We start from the raw sequence: 13,769 nt of genomic DNA on the forward strand, positions 1-13,769 counted from the left end.
GGGAAATGAAAAGAAAATCCATGAACTAAACAAACTCTGCACAGAAAAGTACATGGAACAAAAATCATCAGCACCACAAAAAAAAAAAAAAAAAAAAAGGGACAACCAAATGACAGCAGTAAATTCATACCTATCAATTATACTGAATGCTAATGGATTAAATGTACCAGTCAAGAGACAAGAGAGTGGAAGCATGGATAAGAAAACATGACCCAGCAATATGTTGCCTACAAGAGACACACCTTAGACACAAAGATAAAAAATAAGCTCAAAATCAAAGGATAGAAAAAAAATGTATCAACCAAACAGCAACCAAAAAAGAGCAGAAGTGGCAGTATTAATCTCTGATAAAACAGATCTTAAGGCAAAAATCAGTATAAGAGACACGGAAGGACATATATAATGATTAAAGGGTCAATCCAACAAGAGAATATAACCATAACAAATATCTATAAACCCAATGAAAGAGCTCCAAAATACTTAAAACGAACTTTAACAGAACTGAAAACAGACATACAAACTCCATAGTAATAGTAGGAGCTTTTAACACAACACTTTTGATTAAAGACAGAACAACCAGAAAGACACTCAACAAAGATACAGAAGATCTGAACAATACAATCAACCAACTTGATCTCATAAACATATACAGAACACTCCATCCAACTGCAGCGCAGTACACGTTCTCTTCCAATGCACATGGATCTTTCTCCAGAACAGACTGTATGTCAAGCCACAGAGCTTCAATAAATTCAAAAACATCAAGCATCTTCTCAGACCACAATGCTATAAAATTAAAGATCAATAAAAGGAAGAATAAGGAAAAAAATTAAATACATGGAAACTGAATAACACCCTGCTTAAAAACCAGTGCATGAAATTGAAAAATTCCTAGAATTAAACGAGAATGAAAACACAACATACCTATACCTTTTGGACACAGCAAAAGCAGTGCCCAGAGGTCAATTTATAGCAATAAATGCACACATCAAAAAGGAAGAATCAAAATCAATACCTTAACCCTACAGCTCCAACAAATATAAAAGGGCAGCAAAAAGAGTCTACAGTCACCAGAAAAAAGGAAATAATAAAGATTATAGCAGAATAAGTGAATAGGAAGAATCAACAAGAGCAGAAGTTGGTTCTTTGAAAAGATCAATAAAATCAACAAACCACTGGCCACACTGACCCAAGCAAACAAAAAAAAAAAGGAGACGCAAATAACACAAATAAGAAATGAGATGGGTGATGTTACACCAGAACAAAATGAAATAAAAAGGATAATAACAGAGCACTATGAAGAACTGTACTGAACAAATTTCAAAACCTAGAAGAAATGGACAAATTTCTGGAAACACACTACCTACCTAAACAAACACAATCTGAGGTTGAAAGTTTGAACAGACCCATAACAAAAGAAATTGAGCTCATAAAACTCCCAACAAAAAAAAGCCCTGGCCAGATGGCTTCACTGGAGAATTCTACAACATTCAGTCAAGAGCTGACACCAATTCTACTCAAACTATTCCAGAACATAGAAAAGAATGGAATATTCCCAAATTCATTCCACGAAGCAAGCATAACCCTGCTACCAAAGCCAGGCAAAGACACCACTAAAAAAGAAAATTAGAGACCAATATGCCTCATGAATATAAATGCAAAAATTCTCAACAAAATCCTAGTCAATAGAATACAACACCATATCAAAAAAAATAATACATCATGATCAAATGGGATTCATACCATGTATGCAAGGATGGTTCAACATTAGAAAATCAATGTAATCCACCACATAAATAAAACAAAGGAAAAGAAGCACATGATCACATCAATTGACGCAGAAAAGGCATTTGATAAAATCCAACACCCATTCCTGATAAAAACTCTCAGCAAAAAAGGAATAGAAGGGAAATTCCTCAACACAATTAAGGGTATATACACAAAACCAACTGCCAACATTATTCTCAATGGAGAGAGAGACTGAAAGCATTTCCCTTGAGAACAGCAACGAGACATGGATGCCCTTTATCACCACTATCTTCCAATATTGTATAGAAGTCCTAGCCAGAGCAATAAGGCAAGAAAGGGAAATAAAAGGCATCCAAATTGGTAAGGAAGAAGTAAATCTATCCCTATTTGCAGATGATATGATCCTATATCCCAGAGATCCTACAGGAAAGCTACTGGAAATAATAGAAGGATTCAGCAAAGTGGCAGAGTGTAAACATCAACATACAAAAATCAGTCAGATTCCTCTACAGTAACAAAGAAAGCTCTGAAAAGGAAACCAGGAAAACAAAACCCCCCAGAAGATAAAATACCTAGGAATAAACCTAACAAGGGATGGAAAAGACTTATACAAAGAAAACTACAAAACACTACTGTAAGAAATCAAGAGACCTACATAAATGGAAGAACATAACCATAATCACAGATAGGAAGACTTAACGCTGTGAAAATATCAATACTACCGGAAGTGATCTATATGCAATTCTGATCTAGATTTCACCAACATTCTTTCAACAGAAAAACTAATCACCAACTTTATATGGAAAGGAAAGAGACCCCAGATAAGCAAAGCACTACTGAAGAAGAATAAAGCAGGAGGCCTCACACTTACCGATCTCAGAACTTACTATACGGCCAAACCAAAAAAAAAAAAAATACCTGTTGCTGTGGAGCCGATTCCGACTCATAGCGACCCTACAGGACAAAGTAGAACTGCCCCAGAGTTTCCAAGGAGCAGCACCTGGCAGATTCAAATTACCGACCTCTTGGTTAGCAGCCGTAGCACTTAGCCACTATGCCACCAGGGTTTCCACCATACAGCCACAGTAGTGAAAACCGCCTGGTACTGGTACAACAACAGATGCATAGACCAATGGAACAGAAATGAGAACCCAGAAGTAAATCCATCCACCGACGGACAGATGATCTTCAACAAAGGGTCAAAGTTCAGTAAATTGGGAAGAGACAGTCTCTTTAACAAATGGTGCTTGCGAAGCTGGATATCAATTTGCAGGAAAATGAAACAGCTTCCATACCTCACACCATACACAAAAATTAACTCAAAATGGATCAAAGACCTAAATGTAAAACCTAAAATTATAAAGATAACAGAAGAAAAAATACGGGCAAACCTAGCGGCCCTAATTTATGGCATAAATAGACTATCGAACATAACTAAAAATGCACAAACACCAGAAGATAAACTGAATGACTGGGACCTACTAGAAATCAAAAACTTATGTGCATCAAAAGACTTCTCCAAGAGAGTAAAAAAAGAACATACAGACTGGGAAAAAATTTTTGGCAACAACATATATGACAAGGGTCTAATCTCTAAAATTTATATAAACTTCAACACCTCAACAACAAAAAGACAAACAATCCAATTAAAAAAACAGGCAAAAGACATGAACAGACACTTCAGCAAAAACGCTTTCAGTGGTCAACAAAGAAACGAAGAGATTCTTGTGATTATTAGCCATGAGAGATGCAAATCAAAACAACAATGAGGTATCACCTCACCCTGGCATTAATGCCAATGACCAAAAAAAAAAAAAAAAAAAACAGAAAACAACAAATGCTGGTGAAGGCCTGGGGAGACTGAACTCTAATACACTGCCAGTGGGATTGTAAAATGGTACAACCATTGTGGAAAACAGTATGGTGCTTCCTTAAAAAGGAATGGATGAATGGAGAAACAAACTATGGTACATACACACAATGGAATACTACGCAAGGTTAAAGAATAACAATGAATCCAAGAAACATCTCACAACATGGATGAATCTGGAGGACGTTATGCTGAGTGAAATAAGCCAGTCACAAAGAACAAATATTGTATGAGACCACTATTATAAAAAGAAAAGGTTTACACACAGAAACATTCTTTAATGGTTACCAGGATGGGAGGGGTAAGGAGGGAAAATCACTAACTAGATAGTAAGCCCAGTGCCGTCGAGTCAATTCCGACTCATAGTGACCCTATAGGACAGAGTAGAACTGATAGTAGACTCCTATTAACTTGGGTGATGGGAAAGGCTATACACAGTAAGTAGGATGTCAGCACATAAGGAAGACACTGGGAGGTACACAAGTGTGGTGCAGTGAATTACTTAACATGACCCTTCCACCCAGTCTTTATAACTCCCATAAACAAATGAGTGAGGACTATGCAAATGAGGTACTTGCAGCCCATCAAGGGGACTGAACAGCTTGCCAATAATGTAAATAAGGTGCACTGCACCCTTGCTGGAGTGGGATCATCCAAATAAGGTGCACGGAACCCTAACGAGGGGATTGGTCAGTTTTGCCATCTTGCTACCCTTTTAAAAGAGCAGTCAATCCCAGAGCAGAGAGGGACCTACTACCACCAAGAAAGAACAGCTAGCAGTGGAATGCATCCATTGGACCCGTGATCCCGGTGCTGAGACCTCCTAGACCCAGGAGACAGAGAGAGAGAGAGAGAGAGAGAGAGAGAGAGCTATAACCCTGGAGACAGCAAGAAAGCAGTGGTAGAAAAACCATGGCAGCCCGGACAGCCAAACCAGGACATCAGCAGGAGATGGCACAATGGGCTTCCTGAACCATGGAGCAAGGCAGTTAGTTACATTGAGTGTGCTATCCCATGTAGTGGGAGAGCTGATGCCTTTGGGAAGGAGGCTTCCAGACGGAGTAGGGTACCTCACCGACTCTCGGAGCAAGAGAGCTGAGACACTTCAGGCCAAGGTTTACCGGAGTAGTGAGGTGCCTCCGGGCACTTACTGGCAAAAGTAAAAGAGGTAACACTTGCCTGACCAAGGCAGAGGCCAAGGGGCCAGCGAGATGTGCCTATGGGCACGGCTGAGGAGAGGCTGCCCTGATCAAACAACTGTATCCTGAGTGTCCCTGAACCTGAACTGTAATCTGTTACTCCCCTAACAAATTCCATTAACTCTGAGTATGGTCTGTGAGTTCTGTGTGGCCACTACAACGAATTATTAAACTCAGCAGAGAAGCAGAGAGTGCTGTCAGAGGGACGGCTGGTGTCAGAACTGGTAAAAAAGTTGGAGAGTGGAGGTATGTCCGACCTCCACTTCATAGGAATCAGCTTTGGGCTTTTTTCTCCCCCTGAAGTCAGGAGAGATCTGATGCCATTGCATTACAAGGTCTCAGATTAGATAGTTGAGATTTTTTTCCCCTTCCTATGAGGTTCTTCTTGCTTCAGCCTGACTGTTATAGGGATGTGAGAGGTAGCGATTTTTCCTTCTTCTATGGATCTTATGCTTCCTCTTGTATTCATAATAAACCATCATTCCCTTAATCAAATAAGAAACTGGGAAGTCATGTGAGACTTCCTCCTTTCTACCTCATTCATTCAACAACTAATTTTTCATAGTTTCTGATACACGTATTTCCCATTCTGACCTCTGTGACTGTAAGATAATGATGTCTTACTATCAACTGGCAGCATTTTTTTCTTTCTTATTGGTTCAGAAAATATTGGGGTATCTTAAAATTGATGGTATCTCAATTTGCATGAAATGTGGTATTAGGGAATGCCTAATAATTTATTATTAGCATTATTCTAGGCACCGAGGATACAATATCGAACAAAGTCTCTACTCTCACGGACTTAACATTATAGTGGGGAAAACAAATAATATATATTTTGAATGGAGGTATGTTCCATGAAAAAAAAAATATGTATGAAAAGGGAATAGAGAGGGATGGGGTGGGGGAGACTTTTTTTTTAAATTGTACTTTAGGCGAAAGTTTACAGCTCAAGTTAACCTCTCATATAAAAGTTTTATACACATATTGTCATGTGACACTAGCCACAATCCCCATAACGTGACAGCACACTCCCCCTTTCCCCTGTCCCCTCCTGCCTTCTCATCCTGGCTCTGGACAGGAGCTGCCCACTCGGTCTTATGTATCTGCTTGAACTAAGACGCACACTCTTCATGAGTATTATTTTATGTTTTGTAGTCCAGGCTAATCTTTGTCTGAAGAGTGGTCTTCCAGAATAGTTTTAGTTCTGGGTTAACATACCATTCAGGGGCCATGGCCTCTGGGGTTCCTCTAGTCTCAGTGAGACCATTAGGTCTGGTCTTTTTATGTGAGTTTGAATTCTGTTCCACACTTTTCTCCCGCTCATTTAGTGGCTCTGTTGTGTTCCCTGTTACGGTGGTCAATGTTGGTAGCCGGGTACCATCTAGTTCTTCTGGTCTCAGGTGGATGGAGGGAAGAGACTATTCTAAAAAGCATAGTCAGGAAAATCTTCTCTGAGGAGAGAACACTTGAGCCAAGTCCTGAGAACTAAGTGAGGAAGTGAGCTATGCACCTATCTGGGAGAGTGAGTAACAGGTACAGGGAACAACAAGGACAATGTCTGAGAGAGGCTGGTGCTCAGCACATGCCAGGACAGTAAAAGGGCAAAGATGAAGTACCATATCCAAGGGGAGAATGACAGGAAATGAGGTAGGAGAGATAATCCAGGGGCCAAATCATATATTGCCTTGTATCACAAGTACCAATTAGGATACACCTTGAAAGAAGAGCCAATAGAAAATGTTGGTATACTGGATGTGGAACATAAGAGAAAGTATTGTCAAGAATGACAATTCTTCTGTCTCTACAACTGGGTGGATAACGATGCCCTTTACTAACTTGGGGAATTAATGTTTGGAGTGAAAAAAATCAGTTTTGACATTAAAGTTTGAGATGTCTATTAGACGCAAGTTTGGAGTTTAGGAAGAGGTCTGGGCTGAAGATACAAATTCAGTAGTTATAAACATAGATGGAGTTTAAAGTAATGAGGATGCACAACATCATTCAGGAAGTGGGTGCAAATAAGGGTAGGTCTGAGGACCGAGCTTTGGAGTGCTCCAAAATTTAGAAATTGGAGAGGGTACCCAGCAAAGAAACTGAGAAGGAGTGGCTTGTAAGGTAAAAATAAAACTAGTAAGAGTATGGTATCTTGGAAGCCAAGTGCCTTTTTCCGCCACAACAAGTCACGAAACTCAAAATATCTCTGGAGTCTCTCTATTCCTTCCTAACCCTCCTTCCATTCCTTGATTCAGGATATCATCTTTTGTCTCCTAATCTATAGCAAATATTTTAAATGGTCTCAGTATCTAACGTCTCTCTGACCTCCATCTTTCATATGGCCAGAAAAGTGATCTTAAAAACAAAACAAAAAACTAGTATCATCACTTATCTTTAATATCAAAGACTTTCCATTACCTATAGTAAGAGCATAAAGGTCTGTTCATGATCTGGTCCCAATTTACCTTTTCAACCATTATTTTCTGCCATTCCTGCCCCTATATATTTAATGGGCTGGGGGCACTGATTTCTGTACTGATATACAAACCCTGGTGGTGTAGTGGTTAAGAACTACTGCTGCTAATCAACAGGTCGGCAGTTCGAATCCACCAGGTGCTCCTTGGAAACTCTTTGGCGCAGTTCTACTCTGTCCTATAGGGTCGCTGTGAGTCAGAATTGACTCTACGGCAACAGGTTTGGGTTTTTTTTTTTGGGGGGGGGTGGTTTATACAACCCAATACATTATTTCATGCTTCCAAGGTTTTGTACATGTTCTTTTCTTTACCTATTAAATTCTGCAATTCTTACTTGAAGACTATACCAAGAAATTTCTTTTACAAATAGGGTAACAGTATGTCCTAGTTTGCATGGGACAGTCCCAACTTATTCCTGTTATCCCCTCATAATTATCAAGTATCCCTTTTACCTTTACTAGTGTCCTAGTTTGGAAGTGAGTGATATGATCACCCCTATATATGAAACCTTCCCTGCTCCCAAGGAGTCCTTCCTCTCTTGTGATCTCAAAATACTGTGAATATATTAGTATCTATCGCATTATTAAATTACTTGTTCACTGCTCTTAAAAGGTCAGAAACTGTATAAGCATAAAACCAAAAAAACCAAACCCACTGCCAACAAGGTGATTTCGACTCATAGCAACCCTACAGGACAGAGGAGAACTGCCCCATAGAGTTTCCAAAAAGCAGTGATGGATTCAAATTGCCAACCTTTTGGTTAGTAGCCTGAGTTCTTAACCACTGCGACACCAGAGCTCCGTATATTAGTATACATTTTCTTATCTCTTGCATCTCACCTGTATCTAACAAGCACTCAAATATATACGTAAGAGTAGTAAGCTCCTTATCTCATATCTGTATATCTCTAGTTTTTAACAGAGTCCCTATACAAGAATATGTTCAATAAATATTTGCGATGATTAACGTAACACATTAGTTTTTCAGTTTACGAAGAATTTTTACATACATTATACTTTACATTACATGTGATCCTCACAATATCCCTATAAAATAGGCACAGTAGTAAAACTGTTTGAATTTTATAAACAAAGAAATCAGGCTTCCTGAGGCTTGTAGAAGAGACTAGTTTTCCAGTTTGCCAGCCTCAACACAAAACCATTTTCATTTTCTAAAGAGCAGGACTACTGAAAGTGTGGTCCAGTGTGCTAGTCTTTGAACTGTTTGTCACCACTCTGCAACAAGTACAGAAATTGACAGTAAGCATTCAGAAACTTTTATGTTAATTCGACACAGTATCTTAAACCTATTGACTATTACAATAAAAAATACTGGGCTTGTATTTTGTATCTCTTTCCACCCCCACTCTTTTTCTAGTAATTCATTTCATTATATTTACAAAAGTCCACAACAGACCAGAAGAAACAAAACACTGGTCCTTCACAGAATGTTTGGAGAAGTATCACCACAGAGAACACCGTAGACTGGCGTGTGACCCCTAGGATTGAACCTAATAAATTTCGTTTTGTCATTTTTTCTTTGACTTTAAACCGATGTTTCTCTTAAGTGTCATTTTCCATCACTTCCATCAGAACAACTTCAGATGCTTCTTTAAAATGCAGCTTCTCAGGCCAGTTTCAAAGTAATAAATTGGAATGTCTTTGGGTAGAGCCAAGCAATCTCAAATTTACCACATTCTGATGATTTTTACGCACTCTATAGTTTAAGAACGATTGCTCTCAACTTTCACGAAAGAGACAGGCAAGTAAACAAGGAATATATAATTAGGGAATAGGAGTTAGCTACATTCTTCTAACCTCCTCAGCTTTTACCTATAAAAAACCCTGTTTTTCTCTGTATAAAGTAGAACAAATGTAGCCTTTCCTTAGGAGTATTTTTAAAATAATATTTTAAAGGAAAACAAAAAATTCTTTTTCATGCTTCATGCCAGAGCACTAATCAACATGGGTACAAGGAGAGGAAAGTTTTAAACAGTTGGAATCTTCCACACTGCTCTGGAAAACATGATTTCTAGATATATTTCAGGGGAGGCCCCTCTTCTCAGATAAAACCATTCTGAAATGGTACATTCATCACACAAGTCTGAGAACAGCTGGGGGAAAGTGTACTCTGATAGGATAAAGTACAAGGTGTCTCTTTGGAGGACAGGGCAGAGAAAAGAAGAGAGAGATGATTAACATTTCAGTGACTTAAATATCAGGACTGTGGGCAAAGAACCTTATAAACAATATCTAATCCTCAGAACATTCCTATGAAGTCCATATTACCACCTGAGTGAAGACCTGAGACTCAGAAAGACTGAATAAACCTGCCAAAATCGCATAATAAATAGGAGAGCCATGATTAAAACCTAGACCTAATTCCAAAGCCCAAGACATTGTCCTACTACACCAAGGATGGTTAACTGAGTTTTAACTCTCATGCCAACTTCATTTTTTTAATGGTGGCTACCTGTAACACTGTTATCTCAGTAAAGACTTGTTTCAATCAATCATTAATTCTGCCAAAGGTACAACATATGAAAATAGCGGCACACATATATGCCAAGTATTTACCAAATCCAAATACTCTCTCATAATCAGACTAATATTGCTAGAGGCTTCTGAGTTGAGCAACCTATGTGGGTAACCCCATTTTGTACTTCAGAGAAACAGGAGCTGAGCAGCAGTCATGACAGGGAAGCAGTGATCTACATGCCTTATCACTGCAAAACTCCTTCAAACTATCCCTCAAGACTAGTCATAGCTCTGTATACTAAATTAATCATAACAGAGAGGGGAGAATGTTGTAGCTAATCCAGTGGCAGCCTAGCTAGATACTTATTCCACAAAAAGCAGGCTTAATGAGGTTTCTCTAATGATAATACATGTACTTCAGAGAGGCAAACATAATCCTCCAAATAAATTCTATCTCAACTGTGCTTTGGAGATTAGTGGGCCTATGCCTTCTAATTGCCACTGTACATGCAAAGGAAAGACAGTTTGTCTCTCACAAGTTAATACTTCCAGGTCTTAGCAAACAGAACAATGGTCCTGTTTTGCACGTTTCCAACCTACCTAATGCAAACCAGATAGGTGAGTTCCTTCCGGGCTACCTAACGCTTCCGATTTCCTGCTAGCAATCATCCCCAACAATTAAGTCTGCAATTCCCAAGGTTGTAATCTCTCCATTTCACTTCCCTAAAGGAATTTACACACATATAAACCAAACTGAGAAACAAACTCCTCAAACGGGGGTAAAAGCCCCTAAGGGAAAACAAAATGGCTATAGACAGGTTTCATTTTAGACGCTATAGAGAGTGAAGTTATCTCCAAAGGTACCATTTTAATGGGATCACTACAGAGGTTGCTTCTATTCAGTAGGTAGCAATTAATGGAGTGAAAAGGGTGCGGAGGAGAGCGTGCATCAGTGTGAATACATGAGCTCTATTAACTATTTCTCATTAAGGAGAGATTTACATAACATGGAACCAAAAATGACCATCCTCATCTCCAGACAGAAACCACAGGAGACATGTCAGACCTTAATGTGGTTATTATACTGCAATATACCTGGCAAGATTATCAGCCAAGAAGTTAGAAATAAATTTGGCAAATCAGAGAAAATAACCTGACCCAGCTACGGAAGACCCTGGCAGATAACTACAGATATCACAAGATCCAAGCCTACAAAGAAAAGAAGCTGGAATCAAAAGAAAGCATAATTTACTTTTTTAAATCAACTTCCTTCTGAGCTAAGACTTATTTCTTCAAAACCAAAGCCTTAAGATTACAGATAGGATACTGAATTAGAACTTGTCTTATGCAGCTTATCATGCGACCTACTTCACCTGGCCTCCTACACTGACAATGAAATACATTAACCCCTTCCCCTAAACATTATTTTTCTGATAGACTACATATGTTTAATGTTTATCTCCTTCTCCCACTAAATTTTAAGCTCTAAGGAGTCAGAGATTTGCCTACTTTGTTCAGTGCTTTACCTTCAGTGCTAAGATAATTTCCTGGCATTTAAAAATCACTCAGTGATTCTTAAATAAATGATTGGGCCTTTTAAGCACTTGCTGTTTGGGGTGGGGGGTGGTTTGGGGGTGGGAAAGGACACAGATTGAGCAAATGCTACTGAATTCTACTTTTGAGAGCAGAACTATTCATTCCTGCTGTTTCAGGACTATTTAATCTTCTCACTATATGGAAATCTGTAGTGGTTTATCCTGCGTATAAAAAACATCTCCTTTCCATATATATCTAATGCAAGATGCCTCAACCCTTCTACGTAATATCCTTACCCTATTCTGATTGGTCAGCTAAATTTTGGCTTTCCATTTTCATCTGAGTTTGTGGGCCAACAGGGTGAGGGAATACATATGCCACCGCTACCCCCTAGGGTCACATTAGGGAAAGTCAAGGATCAGACACAAACACTTGGGTAATTAATACGAGGCCACCAAGAATCCCTGAACAGTTTTTGTAACTATGATTTAGAATGGGAAAAAAACAAGGAGAGCATTACCAACAGAGAAGAGCCTCAAGACTCGAAGACCTCAAAACATTCTAAAAATGTAGCTAAAGAATAGGGCTCTTACAGCAGAAAAGAACAGCTTCTTGGATGACTTCTCCTTGCTGCTTAAATTTATCATACAAAACTAATAAACTGATTCTTTCAAGATGTTATAATAACTTCTGTTGTTGCTTACTGCCTGGCCTCCTGTGTTCTGCCCTCCTAACCAAGCTAGCCTGCCCCAATCTTGTATAAAAGTCTCTATATTCTATATGGAAACCCTGGTGGCATAGTGGTTAAGCGCTACGGCTGCTAACCAAGAGGCTGGCAGTTCAAATCCTCCAGGCGCTCCTTGGAAACTCTATGGGGCAGTTCTACTCTGTCCTATAGGGTCGCTATGAGTTGGAATCTACTTGACAGCAGTGGGTTTTTATATTCTATATTTGCATATGCCAACCTCCCATACCCTCCTATGACACACTTCAATATCAATTCCTGTTCTTTATCTGATAAAACGTTATTTCCTGTAATATTATTATGGTGTCAGTGCCACCCAAAACAATCCTGATCACAATTCCAACAGCCAAATTGAGAACAAGACAAGGGTGCGCCTGCTCTCACCACTCTATTCAATATTGTATTAGAAGTCCTAGCCAAAGTAATAAGACAAGAAAAAGAAATAAAAAGTATCCAGATTGGAAAAGAAGTAAAATTATCTCTATTAGTGGATCATAAGACCCTATATACAGAAAATTCCAGAGTCCACAAGAACAGTTGATAAAAGAATTTAGCAAATTTGCAGAGTACAAGGTCAACAAACAAAAATCAGTTGGGTTTCTATATACCAGCAATGAGAAATCTGAAAAGGAAATTAGAGCAACAATTCCATTTACAATAGCATCTGAGAGAATAAAACACCTAGGAATAAATCTAATCAGGGACCTGAAAGACTTATATAATGAAAACTGTAAAACTCTCCTGGAAGAGACTAAAGAAGACTTAAATGGAAAAGATGTTCCATGTTACTAAAGCATCCATACTACCTAAAGGGATCTATAGATTCAACAAAATCTCAATCAAAATTTCAACAGCCGTCTCTACAGAAATAGAAAAACCAATCCTCAATTTTATATGGAAAGGGAAGAGGCCCTGAATAACAAAAACAATGCTGAAAGAGAAGAACAAAGTAGGAGGACTCATACTTTGATTTTAAAACATACTATACAGCTACAGCAATCAAAATAGTCTGGTACTGGTAGAACAATAGACACATAGACCAATGGAACAGAAATTTAGAGTCCGGAAATAAACCCACACATCTAGGGTCAACTGTGTGTGTGTGTTTTTTTTTTAATAATTTTTATTGTGCTTCAAATCAAGTCAGTCTCTCACATAAAAACTTATATACACACCTTACTACATACTCCCAATTACTCTCCCCTCAATGAGACAGCCCGCTCCCTCCTTCCACTCTCTCTTTTTGTGTCCATTTTGCCAGCTTCTAACCCCCTCTACCCTCTCATCTCTCCTCCAGGCAGGAGATGCCAACATAGTCTCAAGTGTCCACCTGATCCAAGTAGCTCACTTCTCATCAGCATCCCTCTCCAACCCATTGTCCAGTCCAATCTCTGTCTGATGAGTTGGCTTCGGGAAGGGTTACTGTCCCGGGCCAAAGGAAGGTTTGCGGACCATGACCACAGGGGTCCTTCTAGTCTCAGTCAGACCCTTAAGTCTGGTCTTTTTATGAGAATTTGGGGTCTGCATCCCACTGTTCTCCTGCTCTCTCAGGGGCTCTCTGTTGTGTTCCCTGTCAGGGCAGTCATCGGTTGTGGCCGGGCACCATCTAATTCTTCTGGCTCAGGATGATGTAGTCTCTGGTTCATGTAATGCTTTCTGTTCTTGGGCTCATAATTATCTTGTGTCCTTGGTGTTCTTCATTCTCCTTTGATCCAGGTGGGT

At 39.1% G+C, this 13,769-nt stretch overlaps 1 protein-coding gene across 2 annotated transcripts in view; it reads right to left on the bottom strand.

Moving 5' to 3' along the window:
* GATAD2B (GATA zinc finger domain containing 2B) overlaps nt 1–13,769 on the bottom strand; it is a 123,816-nt gene that overhangs the window by 52,298 nt on the left and 57,749 nt on the right. The window lies entirely within an intron of this gene.

Source organism: Elephas maximus, chromosome 3 (assembly GCF_024166365.1).
Source record: "Elephas maximus indicus isolate mEleMax1 chromosome 3, mEleMax1 primary haplotype, whole genome shotgun sequence".
Lineage (NCBI taxonomy): Eukaryota > Metazoa > Chordata > Mammalia > Proboscidea > Elephantidae > Elephas > Elephas maximus.